Genomic DNA, 26,430 nt, shown 5'->3' with positions numbered 1-26,430 from the left:
TTGTAAGTAGCTGAATCTAAAGCAGCAGCAGGCTTACAGGGGGAACCCAAGTTTCAAACATGGGGACTTAAGATCAACAACAATGAAAAATTATCGTTGGGGAAATTCCACTAAACACCACAAATTCTATAACAGATTTTTTCTGATCAGGGAAAGGAAGACACCAAGCCTTGGGGGCGTAATTTTATTGACATGATAAATAATTCTGCAGAAGTAAAACAGGCTTTTAAATAGGACTTAACAAATGTATAACATAGCCGTGGCTAACGCAAAGTACACGAAACATCTTAAATTGTACACCCGTAGTAAAACGTAATCTTATAGCCTAGTAACAAACTCTGCAGAAACCTAATGTCCTAATGTCTAGAATTAGCAGTGAGGCGAATGTAACAAATCTAATACTAAGTATAACAGGACACCAAAGTGAACAACATAACATAAGGGAAACCCTAGCTGGAGAATAATCAGGCGGCAGAAAACATAGTGACTGGGGAAGCCTGATATGTATTTGGAGAAGAAAATAACCCCAGGCCAGAGGCCGAGCCGCCAAGGAAGGAATTACCTGACAAGGTAGGGCTTACTAGTAGAATGTCTGTAAAGTCAAAGTAGTAGCTGCGGACAGCGGAACACTTGGGGACGGGCGCTGCACCCCCACCCCGCAGGCCAGCAGGCCGGACCCCCCCCCCCCCGAAGGGCGAGTGCCCGCTGGCCGCGAGGGAAACCTCAGGGTGGCCAAGCAACTACGCTACCGACTGGGAAGGAAACGTCACTCTCGCACCTGCCTACCGCGATAGTACTGTTCTGCAAGCAGCTCGTTTGCAAGCCCAAACGAGCTGGGCTACACCAGCCAGACAAACGTCTGGGCGAACGAGCTGGGCTACACCAGCCAGACAAACGTCTGGGCGAACGAGCTGGGCTACACCAGCCAGACAAACGTCTGGGACGAACGAGCTGGGCTACACCAGCCAGACAAACGTCTGGGGCGAACGAGCTGGGCTACACCAGCCAGACAAACGTCTGGGACGAACGAGCTGGCCTACACCAGCCAGACAAACGTCTGGGGCGAACGAGCTGGCCTACACCAGCCAGACAAACGTCTGGGGCGAACAAGCTGGCCTACACCAGCCAGACAACAACTGGGACGAACAATCTGGGGACGAGGACAAGCAGGCTGTGCACCAGCCAGACAACGTCTATGAACGAACAGGCTGGGCAACCCCAGCCAGACAAACGCCAGGACAAACAGGCTGGGCTACACCAGCCAGACAAACGTCTAGGACGTACAGGCTGGGCTACACCAGCCAGACGAACGTCAGGGGCGAACAGGCTGGGCTACACCAGTCAGACGAACGTCTAGGACGAACAGGCTGGGTTACACCAGCCAGACAAACTACAGGACAATCAGGCTGTGCTACACCAGCCAGACAAACGTCTAGGGCGAACAGGCTGGTCTACGCCAGCCAGGCAAAACGCCTAGTTACGGACAAAACGAGCAACACCGGACGTACAAACAACTTGGACGAACAAGCAGGGCAACTCCGACCAGTCAAACGTCGGAAGAAGAACATGCCGGACGGCACTGGCTGACGCGAGGCAGCCGTTAACAATAAAGTGGTGGGCCTACCCACCGGGGCACCGCCGCCACAAGGGGGTCCCCTGCCGAGGGCGAGAAGGGAGAAGGACAGGAAGGAAGCGTACACAGCCCAAGGCAAGCGCTCATCGGAGCGCCATGCCACGTGGGTGATGCCGACCTTGGCATGGACCCCTAGAGTCGGGCCCGAGGGACAAAGACAACTAAGAAAAGGAAAACCCGGCCAGGAGGCGTCGCCACCAGGGAGACGCCAGGACGCTCGATCGCAGGGAGCCTGGCCGGACACGCACGGCCAAGCGCATCACGAACCCTGGCCCCTGCAACCAAGCCTAGAAGGCGCAACAGACCAGGTTCCAGGGAAAGACGCCTGGGACGGGGAAGGAAACGAAGGGCATCCCTGGGCGAGTGCTTCACCGAGCTCCAAGCCACGTGGGCGCCGCCTACCGGGCTTGGGCCCCAGGGCTCAGAGCCCTGGAAACCGCCGCGTGGCGTCGCCACAGAGGGCGATGCCAGACCACAGAAGGAGCCTGGCCGAGCACGCACGGCCATGCGCAGGCGAAACAGGCCCCTAGGCAAGCCTAGGGCATAGCAAACCGGGGAGGACCCGCCATGGACGAATGGTCCACCGAGCATGCAAAAGGGCCGGGCCCCAGGGCACCGGACCGCCTAAACCTGGCCAGATGAAGTCGCCGCAGATAACCACCGCACCAATCCCGACCAGGAGGCGCGCCTGCAACCCCAGGGAGGCAAACAGGCGGCAGGCCCTAGGGAACTACCTAAGCGGCACGACGGGCCGCGAGGGACGGCGCAAACACACGCCAGCACTGGGGAAGTCCTGACTAACTTGTACAGGAAACTCTCTTACCTTAGGGTTTGCTGGGTAGGGCAGGGGGCCCCTGCGGTGCCGGCCTGGGATGTGGAAGGCCCCAACGGATCAGGGAAGATCAGGTCTGGGACCAAGGTAGCGGGGATGGAGTCCATTTGCTTGAGAAATCTCGTGTACACAGTAAACAGAACGTAGAAGTGGTAAGGGTACTGGCCCACGTGTCGATGAGGCGTGGTGCTGAGCGTGGAGCCGCTTCGTGAATCGTGGACCTGGTCGGGAGAGGGAGTGAGAGCGAGACCTGACTTCGCGCGCCTTTTATGCCACCCAGGCTGGCCGCACCGCGCCTGCGGGACGCGATGCGCAATTGTCTCTTCCTTTCCCATCAGAAACTCCACCGCCTTTCGTCAAAAGGCAGTGGGCCATATTACAGCAAAGATTAACACTGAAAATAATGGTAAGTTTCAAACGTTCTATCTGAACACTTCCTAAACTGAATACTGCATACAAAAATGATGTGGACTCTACACTGTACTAAAACTTCAGAGACAGATACCTTAAACACAACAGACAGGCCAGTTGTTCAGCCTTACTCTGAGAGATGTTGACCCCCAGGAAGCCTCCAACACACACTAACTAACCTCTCCACACTGACCTCTCAGAGGCTGACCCAGGCTCGTTGTTCAGCCTTACTCTGAGAGATGTTGACCCCCAGGAAGCCTCCATCACACACTAACTAACCTCTCCACACTGACCTCTCAGAGGCTGACCCAGGCTCGTTGTTCAGCCTTACTCTCTGAGAGATGTTGACCCCCAGGAAGCCTCCAACACACACTAACTAACCTCTCCACACTGACCTCTCACAGGCTGACCCAGGCTCGTTGTTCAGCCTTACTCTGAGAGATGTTGACCCCCAGGAAGCCTCCATCACACACTAACTAACCTCTCCACACTGACCTCTCACAGGCTGACCCAGGCTAGTTGCCAGATTAATCTTTGAAAATGATTATTAACTAAAATCCAGTATTTGTCACTGAAGGTGACTTTATTATTCCAAAAAATTGGAATTTATCTAGATTCAGATTCAGATTCAGATTCAGATGTTTATTCAGGTAAGGTATATACATACAAGTGATGTTACATTAATGGATTGATATATAGATAGAGCTAGTACATACAATGCCTAAAGCCACTATTACGCAATGCGTTTCGGGCAAGAAAAACATTAATATCTAGAACTTAATACTAATTGAGCATAAAGAATAAAAGATGTTGAGAACAAATACAAATAAAGATAAAAAAAAAAAAGGGGGAACATGACTGAAAAAGCAGCACAAATACAATAGGTTGACAAACAGTGTTGATTAAAAAAAAAGAAAAAAAAAAGAAAATAACAGACATGGGTTGACAATAGAGGAGTGAGAGGAGATACGAGAGCCTGGTTAATTACAATATTAAGTAGCACTTGTATTTCACTAATTACATGATTTAGGAAGCTAGACTGGGTACTTATTTTCCAATGACGAAATACTTTTCATATATTCAAATCTTACTGAAGTCAAATGCTTCTTAGGTAACATACAAGACTTATTCTCTGTTCTCAATTGACGTTAATTTTAACATAAGTGCTTAACCATGATTGATAATTCCTCCTAATTCTGTAATATCTTTCATAATTCTCCTAGTTTGACGACTCGACACGGTGGGTGGAGTCCCCGTTTCTAACACTATGGGTTCACATCCCTTTGGGGGGGGGGGCCTTTCCTAGCAAGTCGGGTCACTACCAACTTTTAATGTTAAATCTTGAGAACAGAGAATAAGTCTTGTATGTTACCAAAGAAGCATTTGACTTCAGTAAGATATTTATTTATTTATTTATATATATACAAGAAGGTACATTGGGTTTGTGAGAATACATTGGATAGTACAGTATTTACATTCTTGTAAAGCCACTAGTACGCACAGCGTTTCGGGCAGGTCCTAAATCTAGCAGATAATTTTAAGTAGGTAATTTCAATCAGAATTGATAAATGATAAAGATACATTACAAGAGAAAAATGAGATGAGAGAGATAAGTAAGTATATTAAAATAAATTGTCAAAAATTTCTGAAAAACTAATCTATAAGCAGCTTTACTCATATCTAGCCACACACAATATACTTAGCCCTTGCCAATATGGCTTCAGACCCAAAAAAAGCACTAACGATGCACTTATTAGTATGCTTAACTCGATTCATGCAGCTCTTGATAAAAATGAGTTCCCTGTTGGGTTATTTGTGGACCTGCGTAAAGCTTTTGACACTGTCAACCACCAAAACCTTCTTCTTAAATTACATCATTATGGAGTCAGAGGACACTCCCTGCAATACCTCAAATCCTACCTTACTGACAGGCTCCAATATGTTTCTGTGAATAATACAATTTCTCCCACCCTACCCATCAACATTGGTGTTTCTCAGGGCAGCATACTTGGCCCTCTCCTCTTTCTCATCTACATTAATGACCTTCCAAATGCCTCCCAACACCTCAAACCAATTCTATTTGCTGACGACACAACCTTCATTTACTCCAGTCCTGACCCCCTTGCTCTAAATGCCACAGTAAATACTGAGCTAAATAAAGTCCATCTTTGGCTAACTGCAAACAAACTCACCCTTAACATTGACAAAACTTTCTATATTCTGTTTGGCAATAAATCCTCTAATCAAATAAATCTCAAAATAAACAATACCCAAATTTGTAACAAATTAGATGGTAAATTCCTTGGCATTCTCATTGACCACAAGCTGAATTTCCAGGGACACATTCTAAATATATCAAAAAAAGTTTCAAAAACTGTTGGCATTCTTTCTAAGATCAGATATTATGTTCCACGCCCTGCCCTGGTGACTCTCTATTACTCCCGTATCTATCCACATCTCAACTATGTTATTTGTGCTTGGGGTTCTACTACCCAAAATCACTTACGTCCTCTAATTACTCAACACAAAGCTGCTATTAGGACAATATCCAACTCTGGCCCCAGACATCACTCGGTACCCCTACTCAAACCTCTGAATATGTTAGACATTAAGTCACTGCACATTCTCTCATGTGTATTATACATATATAAAACGCTAAACTATAATATGCCAATCCTGATCTTAAAAGCTTCATAGAAGGTTGTAACAGAACCCATGAGCACTACACCAGAAATAAATACAGTTTTGATATTCCTAGAGTACGACTTAATCAAACTAGAAATGCTCTACAAATCAAGGGGCCCAGAATGTGGAATGACCTTCCCAACCATGTTAAAGACAGTACCTCTCTCAACCAGTTTAAGTTAAAAACGAAGCTATACCTAATAAATTAACCTGTAACCTACCTTACCCCTCTGTTGTCAACCCATGTATGTTTTTTTTTTTTTTTCAAATCAACGCTGTTTGAATGTAATTTTCTGTAATAATTTGTAATTGTATTTGTGCTGTTTTTTCAACAATGTTCCCCCCTCTTTTACCTGTATTTTTATTTGTTCTCAACACATTTTATTCTTTTTTACCCATTAGTTTTAAGCTTTAGTCATTAATGTTTTTCCTGCCCGAAACGCTTTGCGTAATAGTGGCTTTAGGCATTGTATGTACTAGCTCTATCTATTAACCCAACAAACTTTGTAAAATCTCTTTATGTATGTACCTTACCTAAATAAAAATTATTATTATTATTATTATTATTACATCACTTGTATGTATGTACCTTACCTGAATAAACATATTTATATTTATATTTATTTATTTAAAGCACATTGTTATATTAAAGCTCTGATTGATTACATTGACAGCTTGAATAGTAATTTAAACAAGATTAATAGACACCATACAGCAGATTGACAGCACATATAAGACAGCAATGATCACAATGGTAAAGATGTTCAACTTGGGAACATAAAGGTTGGGAGATTGGGTAGCAATTGATACAGTGCAATTTTAAGGCAAAAAGTGAAAAACTATGAAGATGAAATTAGGTACTTTTTAGTATTGATTTTGAATGATGTAAAAGTTGGACAGCTTTTCAATTCAATAGGGAGTGAGTTCCATAAACTGGGTCCCTTTATTTGCATAGAGTGTTTACACAAATTAAGTTTAACTCTGGGGATATCAAAGAGATATTTATTTCTGGTGTGGTAATAATGGGTCCTATTACATCTGTCCAGGAAGAGTTTCAGACAAGGATTTGCATTTAAGAACAGGGTTTTGTAAATGTAGTTGACACAAGAGAATTTGTGGAGTGAGATTATGTTTAGCATGTTTAGGGAGTTAAACAAGGGGGCTGTGTGTTGTCTGAAAGCAGAATTTGATATTATTCTGATAGCAGATTTTTGCTGGGTGATGATGGACTTGAGGTGGTTTGCAGTGGTTGAACCCCATGCACAGATACCATAGTTGAGATAGGGATAGATTAGTGCATAATATAGAGAGATGAGAGCAGAGTTAGGAACATAATATCTGATTTTGGAGAGTATACCAACTGTTTTAGAGACTTACTTAGTTATGTGTTGTATGTGGGTACTGAAGTTGAGTCTCTTGTCTAGGAATATGCCAAGAAACTTTCCATAATTTTTATTGCTAATGTTTACATTGTCAATCTGAAGCTGAATTGCATTTGTAGATTTGCTTCCAAATAGGATGTAGTAGGTCTTTTCTATGTTAAGTGTTAGTTTGTTGGTTGACATCCATAAGTGGACTTTTTTTAGTTCATTATTAACAACATCATTTAGTGTATGTGGGTTGGGGTTGGAGTAGATGAGGGTAGTATCATCAGCAAACAAAATAGGTTTCAGAATGTTAGAGACATTAGGCAGATCATTAATGTATATAAGAAATAGAAGAGGTCCCAAGATGCTGCCCTGTGGCACTCCAACGGTTATTGGTAGAATGGGAGAAATTATATTATTGATGGCTACACATTGGTGTCTATCACTAAGATAGGATTGGATATAGTCCAGTGTGTGGCCTCGGATTCCATAATGATGGAGTTTACATAAGAGGTAATCGTGATTAACAGTATCAAAGGCCTTTCTCAGGTCAATACTTTCTTGTATTACTGTTACAACCCCCTCGCTCAAGTATTTAAGAAACTTTGTGTTAAAATATTTAGCACGCAGTTTCTTATCCCAATTCCTTACTCTATAATCAACAATCTGAACCAAAGCCTCCAAAAACAACCAAAACTATCTAATTACCAGTGACGACCAGCAGGTTGTCTAGTAATAATCATAAATACAAAAATGAAAAATCCAGGGATATGAATCCCGACTATGCTGTTGACAGCCCAATACATCTGAGAAAAAAACATCCTATCCCTGAACTGATATAACTAAATACAATATCCTTAATCCTTCAGGAAAGCTAGCAAAGATCATGGGCTCTTCCTTAGCCATACACATGTTTCATCTAGAACAAGAATTTAAACACAGATTTAAACACAGATTCATGTTCCAATCAGATTGAAATCTCAGTCTTTCAGGAGAGGAAGACTGAACTCCTCAAAGTTCATCCAGGTGTTCCACTCGTCCTTTTCTTCAAAAATCTAAGGCCCACAAGACCTTTCCTAAGATTAGACAATCAAACACAATATATCATTTATTTATGAATACTACTAATATCACAGTTCTAGCTGAAATTACAGCCATAAGGGTGTTCACACTATAACTTAAGTGTTAATTGTTTCTTTAGTTCGCCCCTCTTGCTCTCAAAGCACAGAACAGGACATGACAACAATTTTCCTAGTACCTGTTGTTCTAGATACCGTACAATAGATTTTCATTAGACAATGTTATTTAACCAAAATTTCCATATTTCCCTCCTCCAGAATTCTAGTACTTATTTGCTTGGTTTCAACATTTAATCACTATTATTCCAAACTCATGTTCCTAGGTATTAAGAAACAATACGTTAATATTATAGAGCAAAGGTGACAGGACAGGAAGAGCGGGAGTGCAGGACTTAGACGCACAACGATGTCTCGTGACGGAGGTAGCTGCAGAAAGGCATTGAGGTGGGTGGCGTGTTGACAGAACAAGTGGCTCCCAATTTTCAGTCACCATGGTTCACTTCATCTCAGGTGTTTCTTGATGACACCAGACTACTAGACCGTAAACACCATGCGTGTATACCCTTGTACAGTTAACCTTGGGCCGAGGGAGGCTGTGGCCCGCTTCTATGGCGAGTAGACTGTACTCTGTAGGGAGCCCGTGTCGTTCATCTAGTGTCCGCCTCGTTCCGCTTGCGTTACAATAGACGACGTAACCATGGATCCAACGACGAGAATAATTAGTACTGCTACATGCTGGCTCCCTCTTCGATTTTTCCACAATTACTTCCGGTCTGCTTGCAGTCTTGACGACGCAGCTGGTGGGTGGTGAGGACGTCGAGACAACCACCCACGATGGTGTAAAACGTTGACATCTGGTGACTGCATCATTGTAGACAGCATACTGAGCCAAGACAACCTCGTTAGAGACGTGAGGTGACGGCTGGGTGATTGGTGTATTGTCACCAACCCTAAGTAACCATGTGGTTAGTTGCTGGGTCTGGTCGGGGAGGACTTTGTGTAACATGTCTCCCCCTTGATCTTCTCAGATAGGGTTCACGTGTAGCTGAGACAACTGGGCAGGTGTACAAATCAGACCTGGGAAAAGACAGACAAGAACATGGCGGAAGCATGGATATAACTCTGGGTTTGTAGGAAGTTGGAAACCCCAGAGCAAGGTAAAGTCTGCTATCTGAGTTAAGTACAGTTAAGAAATCCACATCATTATTGCCTCTACAGGAAAATCTAATGAATTCTAAATGATACTAACTAAGGGAGTTACTTTAACCTTTACTGTAGAGTGCGAGATCTTGTTACCATAGGGTGACGAGAGTGCACTTGACTACTGACGAGAGATGACAGAGGGTCATTCTCCCCATCTGACTAGTAACTTGAGTCATTAGTCAGCTCTGATGGGTCAGGAACTAGACTTGCTGAAGGCAATTCCAGTTCCTCCCTACCATGATAAATCTTCAACTTATTAATGTAGACAGTTCTTTCCACCTGATCCTCAAATACCCCCATTATGACAACATTGACAGGTCCGGCTTTCTTGGTCACTCTGTACGGCCCCCGCCATCTAGGAGCTAGTTTCCTACTCTGATTGGTGGGTGCTGCTTCATTGATTCTCAAGACAAGGCTGCCCTCCTTCAATTCCAGAGGTCGTACATTCCTGTCATAATAGTGAGCATATCTACCCCGTGCTTTTCTTGAAGCCTCCGCTGCAACTCTCCAAGCATTCCTCATTTTATTGAGAACTTCTGAAGGATAATCCTCTCCATATGCAACATTGTGTCTGTTAAGCAGACCTGATGGGAAATTGCATGATTGACCAGTGAACAAAAGAAGGGGGGTTGGGTATTAATAGACTGGCGGGTAGCAGTATTCAGAGCCAGCTAAACATAGGGTAGGTGTTCGTCCCATGAGTTTGCATCGCGTTCAGCAAGGATTGCAAGCATATCCTTAACTGAACGGTTGGTACGTTCTGTCATCCCGTTTGCCTGAGGGTGGTTAGCTGTTGTAAAGGTTGAGGTTGTCTCCAATATCTTACAAACTTCCCTAAATATGTGCCCATTAAATTCTTGACCTCGGTCCGAAACTAAAACTTTAGGAGGTCCAAATACATTTACGAACCTATTCAAAAATACTCGGGCAACAGTATGAGAATCCTTTTGAGGGATGGCAATCAAGGTGGTGTATCTGGACAGATGGGCCACTAATACCAACACGTACCGATTGCCTGAATGGCTGCAATGGAGATCAATCAAATCAGTCCCCACTCGGTCTAGCGGTTCTGAAATCTCCGGAAATTCCTGTAGTGAGGCTTGTACCTTAAGGGCACCTTTTCTCCTCTGACAATTGGGGCAAGTCTTGAAGTACTTAATTACTTCTGACAACATACCCGGGAAATAAAAGAGAGACTTTGCTTTCAAGTGAGTTTTAAAGACCAGTGAGTTGCAGGTCACCCTAAGGTTTCAGGGTGACCTGCAACCTTAGATGCATGTGCCAGCTTTAATGAACATAAGAACAAAGGCAACTGCAGAAGGCCTATTGGCCCATACGAGGCAGCTCCTATTTATAACCACCCAATCCCACTAATATACATGTCCAACCCGCGCTTGAAACAATCGAGGGACCCCACCTCCAGCACGTTACGCGGTAATTGGTTCCACAAATCAACATAAGAACATAAGAACATAAGAACAAAGGTAACTGCAGAAGGCCTATTGGCCCATACGAGGCAGCTCCTATTCTATAACCACCCAATCCCACTCATATACTTGTCCAACCCGTGCTTGAAACAATCGAGGGACCCCACCTCCACAATGTTACGCGGCAATTGGTTCCACAAATCAACAACCCTGTTACTGAACCAGTATTTACCCAAGTCTTTCCTAAATCTAAACTTATCCAATTTATACCCATTGTTTCGTGTTCTGTCCTGTGTTGATACTTTTAATACCCTATTAATATCCCCCCGGTTATGTCCATTCATCCACTTGTAAACCTCTATCATGTCACCCCTAACTCTTCGCCTTTCCAGTGAATGCAACTTAAGCTTTGTTAATCTTTCTTCATATGAAAGATTTCTAATTTGGGGAATTAACTTAGTCATCCTACGCTGGACACGTTCAAGTGAATTTATATCCATTCTATAATATGGCGACCAAAACTGAACTGCATAATCTAAATGGGGCCTAACTAGAGCAAGATATAGCTTGAGAACCACACCAGGTGTCTTGTTACTAACGCTGCGATTAATAAATCCAAGTGTCCGATTTGCCTTATTACGAACATTTATGCATTGATCCTTTTGTTTTAAATTCTTACTAATCATAACTCCCAGATCCCTTTCGCAATCCGACTTCGCAATCACAACACCATCTAGCTCGTATCTTGTAACTCTATCATCATTACCTAACCTCAGAACTTTACATTTATCAGCATTAAACTGCATCTGCCAATCCTTTGACCATTTCAAAACCCTATCTAGATCAACTTGAAGTGATAGTGAGTCCTCCTCCGAATTAATTTCCCTACCGATTTTCGTATCATCGGCAAATTTGCAAATGTTGCTACTCAAACCTGAATCTAAATCATTTATATATATTATAAACAACAGAGGTCCCAGGACAGAGCCTTGAGGCACTCCACTTACAACATTTTCCCACTCTGACTTGATTCCATTTATACTAACTCTCTGTTTCCTTTGGTATAGCCATGCCCTAATCCAGCTTAATATAGCACCCCCAATACCATGAGACTATCTTTTTAATCAGTCTTTCATGTGGCACTGTATCAAAAGCTTTGCTAAAGTCAAGGTATACAACATCGCAATCCTTACCACTATCAACTGCCTCAACAATGCTAGAATAAAAAGATAACAAATTTGTTAAACATGAACGGCCATTTATAAAACCATGTTGCGACTCAATTATTAATTGATGTTTTTCAAGATGAAGACGAATTTTATTTGCTATTATAGATTCGAGTAACTTTCCCACAATAGACGTTAGGCTAATTGGTCGATAGTTAGACGCAAGTGATCTATCTCCTTTCTTAAAAACTGGTATCACATTAGCAACTTTCCAAAACTCTGGCACTCTGCCTGACTCTATTGATTTATTAAATATGGTTGACAGTGGGTCACAAAGCTCCTCTTTGCATTCTATATCTATCAACAACCCTGTTACTGAACCAGTATTTACCCAAGTCTTTCCTAAATCTAAACTTATCCAATTTATACCCATTGTTTCGTGTTCTGTCTTGTGTTGATACTATTAATATCCCCTTTGTTATGTCCATTCACCCACTTGTAAACCTCAATCATGTCACCCCTAACTCTTCGCCTTTCCAGTGAATGCAACTTAAGCTTTGTTAATCTTTCTTCATATGAAAGATTTCTAATTTGGGGAATTAACTTAGTCATCCTACACTGGACACGTTCAAGTGAATTTATATCCATTCTATAATATGGCGACCAAAACTGAACTGCATAATCTAAATGGGGCCTAACTAGAGCAAGATATTTATTTATTTATTTATTTATTTATGCATATACAAGAATGTACATAAGGAATGTGAGGATACAATTATGGTAATTACAGTCTTGTAAAGCCACTAGCACGCGCAGCGTTTCGGGCAGGTCCTTAATCTAAGAAAATTTTAAGGAGGTAAATACTTGCAAAATTTATAGACAAAAAAATGATAACAGATTACATGGAATGAAAAAAAAAAAAAAGATGAGAGAAAATTATAGGTACAGTATATTAAAGCACATAGGTAGCTATGATTGATTGCAATGACAGCTTAAAATGGTAGTTGACAACAAATTGATAGGCACAATACAGCAGAAACAATATAAGATTGATTGCAATGACAGCTTGAATGGTAGTTGACAAAAATTGGTAGTCACAATACAGCATATGGCTAGCACATAAAAGAAGACAGCAATGAACACAATGATAAGGTTGTTTGATATTACATAAAAATTAGGAGATTGGGTACCACTAGGTACAGAGCAAATTTAAAGCTCAGTGTAGGAAACTAAATAGATGAAGTTAGGTACTTTTTGGTTTTGCTTTTAAATAAGGCAAACATATAGCTTGAGAACCACACCAGGTGTCTTGTTACTAACGCTGCGATTAATAAATCCAAGTGTCCGATTTGCCTTATTACGAACATTTATGCATTGATCCTTTTGTTTTAAATTCTTACAAATCATAACTCCCAGATCCCTTTCGCAATCCGACTTCGCAATCTCAACACCATCTAGCTCGTATCTTGTCAGATTCAGATTCAGATTCAGATGTTTATTCAGGTAAGGTATATACATACAAGTGATGTTACATTAATGGATTGATATATAGATAGAGCTAGTACATACAATGCCTAAAGCCACTATTACGCAATGCGTTTCGGGCAAGAAAAACATTAATATCTAGAACTTAATACTAATTGAGCATAAAGAATAAAAGATGTTGAGAACAAATACAAATAAAGATAAAAAAAAGGGGGAACATGACTGAAAAAGCAGCACAAATACAATAGGTTGACAAACAGTGTTGATTACAAAAAAGAAAAAAAAAAAAAAGAAAATAACAGACATGGGTTGACAATAGAGGAGTGAGGTAGATTACAGGGAATTTATTAGGTAGTGTTTAGTTTTTATCTTAAACTGGTTGAGAGAGGTACAGTCTTTAACATGGTTGGGAAGGTCATTCCACATTCTGGGCCCCTTGATTTGCAGAGCATTTCTAGTTTGATTAAGACGTACTCTAGGAATATCAAAACTGTATTTATTTCTGGTGTGGTGCTCATGGGTTCTGTTACAACCTTCTATGAAGCTTTTAAGATCAGGATTGGCATTATAGTTTAGCGTTTTATATATGTATAATACACATGAGAGAATGTGCAGTGACTTAATATCTAACATATTAAGAGATTTGAGTAGGGGTACCGAGTGATGTCTGGGGCCAGAGTTGGATATTGTTCTAATAGCGGCTTTGTGTTGGGTAATTAGAGGACGTAAGTGATTTTGGGTAGTAGAACCCCAAGCACAAATACCATAGTTGAGATAAGGATAGATAAGGGAGTAATAGAGAGTCACCAGAGCAGGGCGTGGTACATAATATCTGATCTTAGAAAGAATGCCCACAGTTTTTGAAACTTTTTTTGATATATTTAGAATGTGTCCCTGGAAATTCAGCTTGTTGTCAATGAGAATGCCAAGGAATTTGCCATCTAATTTGTTACAAATTTGGGTATTGTTTATTTTGAGATTTATAAGACTAGAGGATTTATTGCCAAACAGAATATAGAAGGTTTTGTCAATGTTAAGGGTGAGTTTGTTGGCAGTTAGCCAAAGATGGACTTTATTTAGCTCAGTATTTACTGTGGCATTTAGAGCAAGAGGGTCAGGACTGGAGTAAATGAAGGTTGTGTCGTCAGCAAATAGAATTGGTTTGAGGTGTTGGGAGGCATTTGGAAGGTCATTAATGTAGATGAGAAAGAGGAGAGGGCCAAGTATGCTGCCCTGAGGAACACCAATGTTGATGGGTAGGGTGGGAGAAATTGTATTATTCACAGAAACATATTGGAGCCTGTCAGTAAGGTAGGACTCGAGGTATTGTAGGGAGTGCCCTCTGACTCCATAATGATGTAATTTAAGAAGAAGGTTATGGTGGTTGACAGTATCAAAAGCTTTACGCAGGTCCACAAATAACCCAACAGGGAGCTCCTTTTTATCAAGGGCTGTATGAATCGAGTTAAGCATACTAATAAGTGCATCGTTAGTGCTTTTTTTGGGTCTGAAGCCATATTGGCAAGGGCTAAGTATATTGAGTTTGGCTAGATATGAGTAAAGCTGCTTGTATATAAGTTTTTCAAAAATTTTTGACAAGTTTGGCAGGATTGATATAGGTCTGTAGTTGTTAACATCTGTGGGATCACCACATTTGTGGACAGGCGTTACTCTCGCTTTTTTTAGAATATCTGGAAAGGTTTGGAGTTCAAGTGACTTGTTGAAGAGCAAAGCAATAGCAGGGGCTAAAGATCTGGAGGCTTTTTTGTATATTAAAGTTGGTATCTCCTCAAGGGCACTAGACTTGGTTTTAAGGGAAAGGATTATCTCATTGACGTCAGTGGAATTAATAGGCTTTAGGTACAGAGACTGTGGATAGTTACCTGTAAGATAACTGTAAATTGTAACTCTATCATCATTACCTAACCTCAGAACTTTACATTTATCAGCATTAAACTGCATCTGCCAATCCTTTGACCATTTCAAAACCCTATCTAGATCAACTTGAAGTGATAGTGAGTCCTCCTCCGAATTAATTTCCCTACCGATTTTCGTATCATCGGCAAATTTGCAAATGTTGCTACTCAAACCTGAATCTTTACTATATTATAAACAACAGAGGTCCCAGGACAGAGCCTTGAGGCACTCCACTTACAACATTTTCACACTCTGACTTGACTCCATTTATACTAACTCTGTTTCCTTTGGCATAGCCATCTTCTCGAGGTTATCTTGAGATGATTTCGGGGCTTTTTTTAGTGTCCCCGCGGCCGGTCCTCGACCAGGCCTCCACCCCCAGGAACCAGCCCGTGACAGCTGACTAACACCCAGGTACCTATTTTACTGCTAGGTAACATAGGGTGAAAGAAACTCTGCCCATTGTTTCTCGCCGGCGCCTGGGATCGAACCCAGGACCACAGGATCACAAATCCAGCGTGCTGTCCGCTCGGCCATGCCCTAATCCAGCTTAATATAGCACCCCCAATACCATGAGACTCTATCTTTTTAATCAGTCTTTCATGTGGCACTGTATCAAAAGCTTTGCTAAAGTCAAGGTACACAACATCACAATCCTTACCACTATCAACTGCCTCAACTATGCTAGAATAAAAAGATAACAAATTTGTTAAACACGAACGGCCATTTGTAAAACCATGTTGCGACTCAATGCTGCCGATCTTAATTCGTCTGGAATAACTAGCTGGAATACTGGTCGATCTGCCTGACTATTTACATAGTATACCACTCCCTCCTTTAACTCGAATTCATGTTTTAGCAATTTACGATTTTTGGGCGGATAATTTCCCCCTTCCAAATATTCAATAATATCTTTCCATCTAGGTTCATTCCTTGGAATTCTCTCATTTTCTCAGATGAAATGTTTTCAATATTCTGGTTAACGTTAATAATAGCGATGTTCCTCCTTAAAGTGTGCAGACAATTCGTGAGACCAGCGTGACATCCGTGGGCATTTCGTGCGTTTCTTAAAAATGTGTGTTAATGCTCTGTGATCAGTGTAGATTACAAAATGACGTTGAAAAAGATAAGGTTCAAAATATCTAACTGACTCTACCACTGCGAGCGCCTCCCGATCCGTGGCCGAATAACGAACCTCTGGTCCTTTGACCTTCCTACTGAAATAGGCCACTGGATGGGGGAATGTTCACTGTCTCGTTGCATCAAGCATCCACCAGACATGTGGTGGAGGTGAGGTCCCTTGATTGTTTCATGCGTGGGTTGGACATGTATATGAGTGGGATTGGGTGGTTATGATATGGAAACTATCTCTAGACCTACAACGACTTACATCTTCACAGACGGATCAGTTGATCAAGAAAGAGGTTCTGCTGGGGCAGCAGGTTACACTACCAACCATGAAGCTTACTGGAGCATGAATAGTGGGTGCTCAACATTACATACAGAATTATATGCCCTGAAGGAGGCAATGAACTATACAATTGAGAATAATTTACATGATGTCATCATTCATACCGACTCTAAATCTTCGTTCCAGGCATTGTTATCCAGTCAGCACAGAGATAATATACAACTCCTCACAGAAATCCAACATATAGGAAAAGATGCCCATAATCGAGGGCTATCAATCACTCTAAATTGGATACCAAGTCACATTGGCATAGATGGTAATGAAAAGGCAGACTCACTAGCAAAAACTGCCACTGCTCTACCTGTTGTACAGGTTCAAATACCTCCAAGTTTCTCACAGATCAAGAAATCTGTGCAAATCAAGAAGAAAATATTCTCAACTATCAAAAGTCGCCACAGAGCCAAAGTAGCGGAAGGAAGATCCACTGCGATATGGTACGAACAAGCAACTGGTTACTCCTCTTTCAAGCCTGGCAAAAAGATATCCAGAGACATTGCAGTAGCCATACACAGACTCAGACTTGGGTACAAGTGCTGCTGGGAGGTAATAAACCCTAGAGTTAAAGAGTGTCACATCTGTGAAACTGAAGCAGAGGCGCCACTGTTGCACTACTTACTGGAATGTGAAGCTTCTGAAGCCCAGCGCATCAACCTCAACATTAATCCAACGACAGCAGCTGCATTAGATGCACATTCCACCGCGACTACAATGATTAGAAAAGCTGTTGAGGAATGGGACTCATTAGTAATAATAATAATAATAATAATAATAATAATTTTTATTTAGGCAAAGGTACATACATAAAGAGATTTTACAATGTTTGTTGGCTTTATAGATAAGAGCTAGTACATACAATGCCTAAAGCCACTATTACACAAAGCGTTTCGGGCAGGAAAAAACACTACTGACTAAAGCTTAAAACTAATGGGTAAAAAGAAAAAAAATGCGTTGAGTACAAATAAAAATAGAGGTAAAAGAGGGGGGAACATTGTTGAAAAAACAGCACAACTACAATTACAAATTATTACAGAAAATTACATTAAAACAGCGTTGACTTGAAAAACAAAACAAAAAACATACATGGGTTGACAATAGAGGGGTAAGGTAGGTTACAGGGAATTTATTAGGTATAGCTTCGTTTTTAACTTAAACTGGTTGAGAGAGGTACTGTCTTTAACATGGTTGGGAAGGTCATTCCACATTCTGGGCCCCTTGATTTGTAGAGCATTTCTAGTTTGATTAAGTCGTACTCTAGGAATATCAAAACTGTATTTATTTCTGGTGTGGTGCTCATGGGTTCTGTTACAACCTTCTATGAAGCTTTTGAGATCAGGATTGGCATTACAGTTTAGCGTTTTATATATGTATAGTACACATGAGAGAATGTGCAGTGACTTAATGTCTAACATATTCAGGGATTTGAGTAGGGGTACCGAGTGATGTCTGGGGCCAGAATTGGATATTGTCCTAATAGCAGCTTTGTGTTGAGTAATTAGAGGACGTAAGTGATTTTGGGTAGTAGAGCCCCAAGCACAAATACCATAGTTGAGATATGGATAGATAAGGGAGTAATAGAGAGTCACCAGGGCAGGGCGTGGTACATAATATCTGATCTTAGAAAGAATGCCCACAGTTTTTGAAACTTTTTTTGATATGTTTAGAATGTGTCCCTGGAAATTCAGCTTGTGGTCAATGAGAATGCCAAGGAATTTGCCATCTAATTTGTTACAAATTTGGGTATTGTTTATTTTGAGATTTATTTGATTAGAGGATTTATTGCCAAACAGAATATAGAAAGTTTTGTCAATGTTAAGGGTGAGTTTGTTGGCAGTTAGCCACAGATGGACATTATTTAGCTCAGTATTTACTGTGGCATTTAGAGCAAGGGGGTTAGGACTGGAGTAAATGAAGGTTGTGTCGTCAGCAAATAGGATTGGTTTGAGGTGTTGGGAGGCATTTGGAAGGTCATTAATGTAGATGAGAAAGAGGAGAGGGCCAAGTATGCTGCCCTGGGGAACACCAATGTTGATGGGTAGGGTGGGAGAAATTGTATTATTCACAGAAATACATTGGAGCCTGTCAGTAAGGCATTCTGCATCTACATCCGCCACCAAGATAATGTTAATAAAACAAGATTAAAACCAGTGCACTAAAACAGAAGCGATAAATAAGCAGGGGAAAAAGGAGAAGTCCTCTCCTCCATTTTAAACTTAGACCCAAATATCACAGGAAAAAGGTTTCAATCATTTGTTATACAAAAACCGATTTTCGTATCATCGGCAAATTTGCAAATGTTGCTACTCAAACCTGAATCTAAATCATTTATATATATTATAAACAACAGAGGTCCCCGGACAGAGCCCTGAGGCACCCCACTTACAACATTTTCCCACTCTGACTTGACTCCATTTATACTAACTCTCTGTTTCCTTTGGTATAGACATGCCCTAATCCAGTTTAATATAGCACCCCCAATACTATGAGACTCTATCTTTTTAATCAGTCTTTCATGTGGCACTGTATCAAAAGCTTTGCTAAAGTCAAGGTACACAACATCGCAATCCTTACCACTATCAACTGCCTCAACAATGCTGGAATAAAAAGATAACAAATTTGTTAAACATGAACGGCCATTTATAACGGCCATTTATAAAAAAATCATAAGAACATAAGAACAAAGGTAACTGCAGAAGCCCTATTGGCCCATACGAGGCAGCTCCTATTCTATAACCACCCAATCCCACTCATATACTTGTCCAACCCGTGCTTGAAACAATCGAGGGACCCCACCTCCACAATGTTACGCGGCAATTGGTTCCACAAATCAACAACCCTGTTACTGAACCAGTATTTACCCAAGTCTTTCCTAAATCTAAACTTATCCAATTTAAATCCATTGTTTCGTGTTCTGTCCTGTGTTGATACTTTTAATACTCTATTAATATCCCCCCGGTTATGTCCATTCATCCACTTGTAAACCTCTATCATGTCACCCCTAACTCTTCGCCTTTCCAGTGAATGCAACTTAAGCTTTGTTAATCTTTCTTCATATGAAAGATTTCTAATTTGGGGAATTAACTTAGTCATCCTACGCTGGACACGTTCAAGTGAATTTATATCCATTCTATAATATGGCGACCAAAACTGGACTGCATAATCTAAATGGGGCCTAACTAGAGCAAGATATAGCTTGAGAACCACACCAGGTGTCTTGTTACTAACGCTGCGATTAATAAATCCAAGTGTCCGATTTGCCTTATTACGAACATTTATGCATTGATCCTTTTGTTTTAAATTCTTACTAATCATAACTCCCAGATCCCTTTCGCAATCCGACTTCGCAATCACAACACCATCTAGCTCGTATCTTGTAACTCTATCATCATTACCTAACCTCAGAACTTTACATTTATCAGCATTAAACTGCATCTGCCAATCCTTTGACCATTTCAAAACCCTATCTAGATCAACTTGAAGTGATAGTGAGTCCTCCTCCGAATTAATTTCCCTACCGATTTTCGTATCATCGGCAAATTTGCAAATGTTGCTACTCAAACCTGAATCTAAATCATTTATATATATTATAAACAACAGAGGTCCCAGGACAGAGCCTTGAGGCACTCCACTTACAACATTTTCCCACTCTGACTTGATTCCATTTATACTAACTCTCTGTTTCCTTTGGTATAGCCATGCCCTAATCCAGCTTAATATAGCACCCCCAATACCATGAGACTCTATTTTTTTAATCAGTCTTTCATGTGGCACTGTATCAAAAGCTTTGCTAAAGTCAAGGTATACAACATCGCAATCCTTACCACTATCAACTGCCTCAACAATGCTAGAATAAAAAGATAACAAATTTGTTAAACATGAACGGCCATTTATAAAACCATGTTGCGACTCAATTATTAATTTATGTTTTTCAAGATGAAGACGAATTTTATTTGCCATTATAGATTCGAGTAACTTTCCCACAATAGACGTTAGGCTAATTGGTCGATAGTTAGACGCAAGTGATCTATCTCCTTTCTTAAAAACTGGTATCACATTAGCAACTTTCCAAAACTCTGGCACTCTGCCTGACTCTATTGATTTATTAAATATGGTTGACAGTGGGTCACAAAGCTCCTCTTTGCATTCTTTAAGCACCCTAGCAAACACTTCATCCGGCCCTGGGGATTTGTTTGGTTTGAGTTTTACTATTTGTTTAAGAACATCCTCCCTGGTAACTGCTAAACTCGTCAACCTGTCCTCGTCCCCACCCACATAGACTTGTTCGGCTGAAGGCATATTGTTAAGTTCCTCTTTAGTAAATACAGATACAAAATATTTATTAAAAATACTACTCATCTCTTCATCACGATCTGTTATTTGACCTGTCTCAGTTTTTAATGGACCTATCCTTTCCCTAGTCTTAGTACGATATAACTGAAAAAACCCTTTAGGATTTGTCTTTGCTTGCCCTGCTATGCGAACTTCATAGTTTCTTTTTGCTTTCCTTATCTCTTTTTTAACATTTCTAACCAGTTGTACGAATTCCTGTTCTAAAGTGACCTCCCCATTTTTAATCCTTTTGTACCAAGCTCTCTTTTTACCTATAAGGTTCTTCAAATTCTTTGTTATCCACTTTGGGTCATTAGTATACGATCTATTCAATTTGTATGGTATACTACGTTCCTGTGCTTTGTTTAGAATATTCTTAAATAAGTTATATATTGAATCCACATCGTTAAATCTATGTAAATTGGATAAGTTTAGATTTAGGAAAGACTTGGGTAAATACTGGTTCAGTAACAGGGTTGTTGATTTGTGGAACCAATTGCCGCGTAACATTGTGGAGGTGGGGTCCCTCGATTGTTTCAAGCACGGGTTGGACAAGTATATGAGTGGGATTGGGTGGTTATAGAATAGGAGCTGCCTCGTATGGGCCAATAGGCCTTCTGCAGTTACCTTTGTTCTTATGTTCTTCTTATGTTCTTATGTTTTTATATCTGTATTTACTAAAGAAGAACTTAACAATATGCCTTCAGCCGAATAAGTCTATGTGGGTGGGGATGAGGACAGGTTGACTAGTTTAGCAGTTACCAGGGAGGATGTAATTAAACAATTAGAAAAACTAAAACCAAACAAATCCCCAGGGCCGGATGAAGTGTTTGCCAGGGTGCTTAAAGAATGCAAAGAGGAGCTTTCCGAGCCACTGTCTACCATATTTAATAAATCAATAGAGTCAGGCAGTGCCAGAGTCATGGAAGGTAGCTAATGTGGTACCAATTTTTAAGAAAGGAGATAGCTCACTTGCGTCAAACTATCGGCCAATTAGCCTAACGTCTATTGTGGGAAAGTTACTTGAATCAATAATTGCAAATACAATTCGTCTCCATCTTGAAAAACATAAATTAATAAATGAGTCGCAACATGGTTTTACAAATGGCCGTTCATGTTTAACAAATTTGCTAACTTTTTATTCCAGCATAGTTGAGGCAGTTGATAGTGGTAAGGATTGTGATGTTGTGTACCTTGACTTTAGCAAAGCTTTTGATACAGTGCCACATGAAAGACTAATTAAAAAAATAGAAGTTCATGGTATTGGGGGTGCTATATTAAGTTGGATTAGGGCATGGCTATTCCAAAGGAAACAGAGAGTTAGTATAAATGGGGTTAAGTCAGAGTGGGATAGTGTTGTTAGTGGAGTACCTCAGGGCTCTGTCCTGGGACCTCTGTTGTTTATAATATATATAAATGATTTAGATTCAGGTTTGAGTAGCAATATCTGCAAATTTGCCGATGATACGAAAATCGGTAGGGAAATTAATTCGGAGGACTCACTATCACTTCAAGTTGATCTAGATAGGGTTTTGAATTGGTCAAAGGATTGGCAAATGCAGTTTAATGCTGATAAATGTAAAGTTCTGAGGCTAGGTAATGATAATTGAGTTACAAGATACGAGCTAGATGGTGTTGAGATTGCGAAGTCGGATTGTGAAAGGGATCTGGGAGTTATGATTAGTAAGAATTTTAAACAAAAGGATCAATGCATGAATGTTCGTAATAAGTCGAATAGGACACTGGGATTTATTAATCGAAGCGTTAGTAACATAAGAACATAAGAACAAAGGTAACTGCAGAAGGCCTATTGGCCCATACGAGGCAGCTCCTATTCTATAACCACCCAATCCCACTCATATACTTGTCCAACCCGTGCTTGAAACAATCGAGGGACCCCACCTCCACAATGTTACGCGGCAATTGGTTCCTTCTTCATAACAAGACACCTGGTGTGGTTCTCAAGCTATATCTTGCTCTGGTTAAGCCCCATTTAGATTATGCAGTTCAGTTTTGGTCGCCGTATTATAGAATGGATATAAATTCACTTGAACGTGTCCAACGTAGGATGACTAAGTTAATTCCCCAAATTAGAAATCTTTCATATGAAGAAAGATTAACAAAGCTTAAGTTGCATTCACTGGAAAGGCGAAGAATTAGGAGTGACATGATAGAGGTTTACAAGTGGATGAATGGACATAACAAAGGGGATATTAATAGGGTATTAAAAATATCAACAGAAAACAGAACACGAAACAATGGGTATAAATTGGATAAGTTTAGATTTAGGAAAGACTTGGGTAAATACTGGTTCAGTTACAGGGTTGTTGATTTGTGGAACCAATTGCCGCGTAACATGGTGGAGGTGGGGTCCCTCGATTGTTTCAAGCGCGGGTTGGACAAGTATATGAGTGGGATTGGGTGGTTATAGATAGGAGCTGCCTTGTATGGGCCAATTGGCCTTCTGCAGTTACTTTTTTTTTTTTTTTTTTTTTTTTTTTTTTTTTTTTTTTTTTTTTTTTTTTTTTTTTTTTTTTTTTTTTTTGAGATATATACAAGAGTTGTTACATTCTTGTACAGCCACTAGTACGCGTAGTGTTTCGGGCAAGTCCTTAATCCTATGGTCCCTGGAATACGATCCCCTGCCGAGAAGAATCGTTTTTTCATCAAAGTACACATTTTACTGTTGCGTTAAACAGAGGCTACAGTTAAGGAATTGCACCCAGTAAATCCTCCCCGGCCAGGATACGAACCCATGACATAGCGCTCGCGGAACGCCAGGCGAATGTCTTACCACTACACCACGGAGACTGTGTAAATACATAAGAACATAAGAACAAAGGCAACTGCAGAAGGCCTATTGGCCCATACGAGGCAGCTCCTATTTATAACCACCCAATCCCACTCATATACTTGTCCAACCCGCGCTTGAAACAATCGAGGGACCCCCACCTCCAGCACGTTACGCGGTAATTGGTTCCACAAATCAACAACCCTGTTACTGAACCAGTATTTACCCAAGTCTTTCCTAAATCTAATCTTATCCAATTAATACCCATTGTTTCGTGTTCTGTCTTGTGTTGATACTTTTAATACCCTATTAATATCCCCTTTGTTATGTCCATTCACCCACTTGTAAACCTCTATCATGTCACCCCTAACTCTTCGCCTTTCCAGTGAATGCAACTTAAGCTTTGTTAATCTTTCTTCATATGAATAAGATTTCTGATTTGGGGAATTAACTTAGTCATCCTACGCTGGACACGTTCAAGTGAATTTATATCCATTCTATAATATGGCGACCAAAACTGAACTGCATAATCTAAATGGGGCCTAACTAGAGCAAGATATAGCTTGAGAACCACACCAGGTGTCTTGTTACTAACGCTGCGATTAATAAATCCAAGTGTCCGATTTGCCTTATTACGAACATTTATGCATTGATCCTTTTGTTTTAAATTCTTACAAATCATAACTCCCAGATCCCTTTCGCAATCCGACTTCGCAATCTCAACACCATCTAGCTCGTATCTTGTAACTCTATCATTTCTTATGTTCTTATGTTAAGCTATATCTTGCTCTGGTTAAGCCCCATTTAGATTATGCAGTTCAGTTTTGGTCGCCGTATTATAGAATGGATATAAATTCACTTGAACGTGTCCAGCGTAGGATGACTAAGTTAATTTCCCAAATTAGAAATCTTTCATATGAAGAAAGATTAACAAAGCTTAAGTTGCATTCACTGGAAAGGCGAAGAATTAGGGGTGACATGATAGAGGTTTACAAGTGGATGAATGGACATAATAGGGGGTATATTAATAGGGAAATAAAAATATCAAAAAAGACAGAACACGAAACAATGGGTATAAATTGGATAAGTTTAGATTTAGGAAAGACTTGGGTAAATACTGGTTCAGTAACAGGGTTGTTGATTTGTGGAACCAATTGCCGCGTAACATTGTGGAGGTGGGGTCCCTCGATTGTTTCAAGCACGGGTTGGACAAGTATATGAGTGGGATTGGGTGGTTATAGAATAGGAGCTGCCTCGTATGGGCCAATAGGCCTTCTGCAGTTACCTTTGTTCTTATGTTCTTATGTTCTTATTACCTAACCTCAGAACTTTACATTTATCAGCATTAAACTGCATCTGCCAATCCTTTGACCATTTCAAAACCCTATCTAGATCAACTTGAAGTGATAGTGAGTCCTCCTCCGAATTAATTTCCCTACCGATTTTCGTATCATCGGCAAATTTGCAAATGTTGCTACTCAAACCTGAATCTAAATCATTTATATATATTATAAACAACAGAGGTCCCAGGACAGAGCCTTGAGGCACTCCACTTACAACATTTTCCCACTCTGACTTGATTCCATTTATACTAACTCTCTGTTTCCTTTGGTATAGCCATGCCCTAATCCAGCTTAATATAGCATCCCCAATACCATGAGACTCTATCTTTTTAATCAGTCTTTCATGTGGCACTGTATCAAAAGCTTTGCTAAAGTCAAGGTACACAACATCACAATCCTTACCACTATCAACTGCCTAAAGTATGCTAGAATAAAAAGATAACAAATTTGTTAAACATGAACGGCCATTTATAAAACCATGTTGCGACTCAATTATTAATTGATGTTTTTCAAGATGAAGACGAATTTTATTTGCTATTATAGATTCGAGTAACTTTCCCACAATAGACGTTAGGCTAATTGGTCGATAGTTAGACGCAAGTGATCTATCTCCTTTCTTAAAAACTGGTATCACATTAGCAACTTTCCAAAACTCTGGCACTCTGCCTGACTCTATTGATTTATTAAATATGGTTGACAGTGGGTCACAAAGGTCCTCTTTGCATTCTTTAAGCACCCTGGCAAACACTTCATCAGGCCCTGGGGATTTGTTTGGTTTGAGTTTTACTATTTGTTTAAAAACATCCTCCCTGGTAACTGCTAAATTCGTCAACCTGTCCTCGTCCCCACCCACATAGACTTGTTCGGCTGAAGGCATATTGTTAAGTTCCTCTTTAGTAAATATAGATACAAAATATTTATTAAAAATACTACTCATCTCTTCATCACTATCTGTTATTTGACCTGTCTCAGTTTTTAATGGACCTATCCTTTCCCTAGTCTTAGTACCATATAACTGAAAAAAACCCTTTAGGATTTGTCTTTGCTTGCCTTGCTATGCGAACTTCATAGTTTCTTTTTGCTTTCCTTATCTCTTTTTTAACATTTCTAACCAGTTGTACGAATTCCTGTTCTAAAGTGACCTCCCCATTTTTAATCCTTTTGTACCAAGCTCTCTTTTTACCTATAAGGTTCTTCAAATTCTTTGTTATCCACTTTGGGTCATTAGTATTTGATCTATTCAATTTGTATGGTATACTACGTTCCTGTGCTTTGTTTAGAATATTCTTAAATA

The sequence above is a fragment of the Procambarus clarkii genome, chromosome 15 (genome assembly GCF_040958095.1).
Source record: "Procambarus clarkii isolate CNS0578487 chromosome 15, FALCON_Pclarkii_2.0, whole genome shotgun sequence".
NCBI classification, from domain to species: domain Eukaryota; kingdom Metazoa; phylum Arthropoda; class Malacostraca; order Decapoda; family Cambaridae; genus Procambarus; species Procambarus clarkii.
Note: the sequence above shows the minus strand (reverse complement) of the source record.